This window comes from Harpegnathos saltator, unplaced genomic scaffold (genome assembly GCF_003227715.2).
Source record: "Harpegnathos saltator strain DR-91 unplaced genomic scaffold, Hsal_v8.6 scaffold136, whole genome shotgun sequence".
Classification (NCBI taxonomy): Eukaryota; Metazoa; Arthropoda; class Insecta; order Hymenoptera; family Formicidae; genus Harpegnathos; species Harpegnathos saltator.
The window spans coordinates 16,093-21,456 of NW_020229913.1; positions in this window are offsets into that span (position 1 = coordinate 16,093).

A 5,364-nucleotide genomic window follows, 5' to 3' on the forward strand; every position below is an offset into this window, starting at 1 on the left:
TTTGAAAGAGTTGAAGCACGAAGAAATTTTAAAACGAGTAAGAATAAAGATAGGGAATGTTGGCAATGCGGTGGGGTAGGACATTTTCGTTCAGAATGTCCGACATTGCAGCAAAAGGAAAATTAAATTTTGCCGAGCTTCACGGAGCTGGTTCGGTAAAAAGGATTCAGGCTCCGTTTTATAAGCGCAAAATTGATAAAAACATGTATAATATTTGTGGAAAATTGAATGATAAAATGTTCCTTAGTAATTTTTGTTGTTTCAGGGGCTTGTTAAATAATACAACTTGTTCTTTTAAAATTGACACAGGTTCCGATGTCTCGATTATAAGTTCTAGGAAGGTAATACCTTTGAAATTGAGTCCGATAGGTTCTGTTAATTTATTTTACCCTACAGGAGAAAGAGTTCAGGTTCATTCACAAGTTGTTGCTACCATTACTTTGGGGAAGTTTTGTGTACAATTATGTTTTTATGTAGCTGATATAAATAATGATTGTATTTTAGGAAGAGATTTTCTTTTAAAAACAGGTTTAGTAGATGGATTGTTTGAAAGGGCTCTTGGAATCTCAAAGAATAGTTTTGGAAAACAAGAATTAATTTGTTCTAGAATAGAGAAACATTCTATTCAATTTCCTGAATTACTTAGGGAAATTCATGAACAAAGTTCTAAACATTTGAATTTTTCACAAAAAGAGATTTTCTCAGAGTTTCTTATTCAATTTCAAGATTTATTTGCTGAAAATGTTATAGCTGGTAATTGTGATATTCTTTGTCATCATATTAAACTTTTAGATTCCAATCCTATTAAGCAGACTCCTCGTCGAATTCCTATTCATTTACAAGAAGAAGTTTATAAAATTATAGAAGACATAAAAGCTCAAAAGGTAATAGAAGAATCCAATAGCCCTTGGATTTCTCCGGCTGTAATGGTAAAAAAAAAAGATGGTTCTATAAGATTTTGTGTAGATTATAGAAAATTAAATGCAGTAACCATCAAGGATTCATATCCACTTCCAAGAATTGATCAAATTTTAGATTGTTTAGCTGGGAATTCATGGTTTTGTACTCTTGATTTAAAGAGTGGTTATTGGCAGGTGGGGTTAGCTCCTGAGGATCGGGAAAAAACTGCTTTTTCTATAGGAAACGGTTTATGGCAGTTTACAGTGATGCCGTTCGGACTTTGTAATGCTCCTGCCACTTTTGAACGTTTAATGGAAAAAGTGTTATCAGGTTTAATTTCTAAAAAATGTTTCGTTTTCTTGGACGATGTAATTGTTTTTGGAAAGAATTTTGAAGAAATGATTTCTAATTTAAAAGCAGTTTTTCTGCGGTTACAATCCGCAAATCTTAAGGTAAATCCAAAGAAATGTGAATTTTTAAGGAAAAAGATCAGATACTTGGGTCATGTGATTTCTGCTGAGGGAGTTGCTACAGATCCTGATAAGATTTCTGTTCTTAAAGATTGGCCAATTCCTAAGACACGGAAACAAGTGCGAAGTTTTTTAGGATTTTGCTCGTATTATCGGAAATTTATTAAAGATTTTTCTCTTTTAGCCAAGCCTTTATTTAGATTGACGGAGGAAAATAGAAAATTTTCTTGGTCAACAGAATGTCAGTTGGCATTTCAGGAGTTAAAACGTGTGATGACTTCTTCTCCAATTTTATCTTTTCCTTCTGGAGAAGGTCAATTTATTCTTGACACTGATGCTTCAAATCATGGCATCGGAGCAGTTCTTTCACAGCTTCAGGAAGGAAAAGAGAAAGTTATTGCTTTTTATAGTCGAGTTTTTAGTAAAGTAGAACAGAATTACTGTGTAACTCGTAGGGAACTTCTTGCTGTGGTAGATGCTGTACAATCTTTTCATCATTATTTATATGGAAGGAAGTTTTTAGTAAGAACAGATCATGTTTCTTTACGATGGTTAACTTCATTTAAAAATTTGGAAGGGCAGTTGGCAAGATGGTTAGAACGTTTGCAGCAATATGATTTTGACATTAATTATCGAAGCGGGAAATTACACAAAAATGCAGATTTTCTCTCTCGACGTCCTTGTTTGGAAACTTCTTGTCGTTATTGTTATAAAGTAGAATCACGGGAGGAATCTTTTAAAGAAAATATTATAGGATTTATTTCTCTAGAAAGAGATAATTTACAAGAATGGCGTGATTTTCAGCTTCAGGATTCAGTGTTGGCACAAATTCATCAAGTTAAAGAGATTGATAAAAGGCCTTCTTGGCAGGCTGTTGCTCCTATGGAGATTTCTTCTAAGATTTATTGGTCTCAATGGGAAGCTATAGTTGTTTTAAATGGTGTCTTATATAAAAAATGGGAATCTCCTAATTTATTAAACCATGTTTATCAAATTTTAGTTCCTCGGGAGAAGGTTTCGGAGGTGTTGGAAGAAGCTCATGATTCACCTTCCGGTGGTCATTTTGGAATTAATAAAACTTTACAAAGGATACGTAAACGTTTTTATTGGGCAACTTGCAAGAGAGACGTAGAGGATTGGTGTGCTTCTTGCAAAATTTGTATAGCTAAGAAAGGTCCTTCTGAAAAAGGGAAATCTCCTCTTCAGGTGTATAATGTAGGTGCTCCTTTTGAAAGAATACAAGTTGATATTTTAGGTCCTCTTCCTACCACTCTTAATGGAAATCGGTATGTGCTCGTTGTGCTAGATTGTTTTACCAAATGGCCAGAGGCTATTCCTTTGAAAAATAAAAGAGCAACCACTGTTGCTAAGTTTCTAGTTGAACAAGTATTTTCTCGACATGGAATTCCTTTAGAATTACATACTGATCAAGGAAAGAATTTTGAGTCACGATTAATTCTTGAGATGTCTCATATTTTAGGAATCAGGAAAACTCGTACTACACCTCTTCATCCTCAGTCAGATGGACAAGTTGAACGTCAACATAGAACAATTTTAAATTATTTGGCGAAATATATTTCTGATAATCAACGAGATTGGGATAAATGGATTTCTTTGTTTCTACTGGCTTTTCGCTCCTCTAAACATGAAGTAACTGGAGTTTCTCCAGCCGAAATGTATCTTGGTCAGGATCTTCGTTTACCTTTAGATCTTCTTCGAGGTCGGCCTCCCTCAGTTAAAGATAAAGAAGAAGAAAAGTACACTATTAAATTAAGGAAAAAACTGGATGAAATTCATCGTTTTGCTAGACGTCGTCTTCAAATTAGGTCTCAAAATACCAAATCTTGGTATGATCAACGTTCTAGACAAGTGACATTTGAACAAGGTCAAAAGGTTTGGTTTTTCAATCCTCGTCGTACAATAGGAAAAGCTCCGAAATTGCAAAGTTCTTGGGAAGGACCTTTTATAATTATAAAGAAACTTAGTGATGTCGTGTTTTGTATAGGCAAATCTTTCAAACATAAAAGAAAAGTGGTTCATGCAGATCGTTTGGCTCCTTTTCGAGAAAGAGATATTAAATAAAATTAAAAGAATCAATACATGTATATACATATACTTGTTTGTTTTCTTTTCCTTTTTCAGAATTTCCCATTCCTCTTTCCTTTTCCGTTTTCCGAGTCGCTGACGTCTTTTTCCACTGAGATCCGTTAAGGACCGCCCTCCTCACGGTTTTTGACCGTGGTTTTTCCGTGAGGCTTTGGGTGAATACCGGGGCGGGGATTAGGGGTGTTCTTTTAAAGAACGTCGGGTCCACGGGTTATACCCCCCCCCCTTATCCGAAGAAGAAGCTGAAGAGCGGTGAGCTGGGACTTCGAGAGTCACGTCGACAACTTTTCGGCCTGATAGCTGTTGGGACAAGAGATGGCGTAGTCAAGAGAACCTGAGACAGCAGTCCAGGTTGTGACAAAGGATCGCCAAAGGTGCCCTGGAGCAGCAAAGATGGCTTGAAATTTTGGAGATAGACTTGAAGAAGAGCATCACGAACAACTTTTTCCATGGGATTGTCGGGACGACAATTTTGGAAGAGAGGGGACAGTGTTGTGCCCACACCTTTGGGGAACGTATTGTTCCCACGCTCTTGGGAGAAGACGCTCTGTGAAGAAGGCATATAGAGAATGTGAACAGCTGTTATCGTTGTCAAGGAGTTTGTTTACTAACAACTGGGAATAATAAGAGAGTCGCTCTAGTCCTGTCACAGCGTACGGACGTAAAGCGAATTCGTGCGATTATTTATTTTGGATTGATTAAGATCCGTTTTTCTAGGCTGTAAATAAAGCTTTTCTCGTTTAGTATATCTCGAGTTATTTCTTTCACGCGCGGGCACAACAATATTTAGGCCATTCTTGCAATGTTCCCACCACTGCACTGCGGACTGGAAGATCCGAAAATGTGGCTAAAAGTCGAATTTAAAGTTTACATGAGAGGATACAAAGTTTACATGAGAGAATTTACTCATAATTTACATACTTGGAAGCACATTTTCACGAAATTATATTGCATTTTGAAAAGCTACCTCTCTCTTAAAAAGTTCTAAAGTTAAAATATATGGCATTATCCGCAACACTGTTCTATTGGTCATAATCTAATGAAGATTGAATCATAATGTTTGAAATCTGAATGTAATATTCTTATTTACTTATTGAAGTGTGTATGAGTTAATTAAACACATAAAATCGTTTAAACGTTTGCATATGTTTTATTAATATAGTGATTTGTATGTGCATTTAATGATTATATCACAGTAAACATTTTTCAATCAAAAGTTCCCCGAGGTTCCACCTTATATCTTCAATTCTGAGGTACCGTGGGATTCATTGAGATATATTCTATAAGATTAGCTGCCACCTTTCATAATTTATGGAGATATTCGCAATATTCGGCGGCAATATACAGACTCACGGTTTTGCACAAGAAGCCGTGAAACCAGTGAAATGGTTAAATATTAAAAATACTTCACAGAAAACTCTAATTGCTGCAAAAATTTAGTACTCGAGGGTTTTAGGAAGCGCTGAACTCGAATCTGGACTCAAAATTTAAAAATTCAAAATGGCGTATCCAAGATGGTGGACAAAAATTTTTTTAAATCTCCGATCGTGTTGAAATTTGATATTGGTAAGTTTTCGAGATCGTTGATAGTGAATTAGATGTAAAAAATTCAAAATTTAAAATGGCGATTTAAATCTGGCAAAAAAGAAAAAACCATATATATTGGGTTGGCAAATAAATTCGTTCGGTTTTTTAAAGTAGATTAAAATACAATTTTTTTATACACAAGATAAATTTTAATCAATTATATATTGGCCATCTTTATCGATGACCTCTTGCCATCTTCCTACCAACTTCATTATGCCGCGTTCGTAAAACGTCTGGGGCTTATCGGAGAACAAACCAATTCAGGTGGTTTTTAACGGCCTCTTCATCCTTGAAGGTTTTC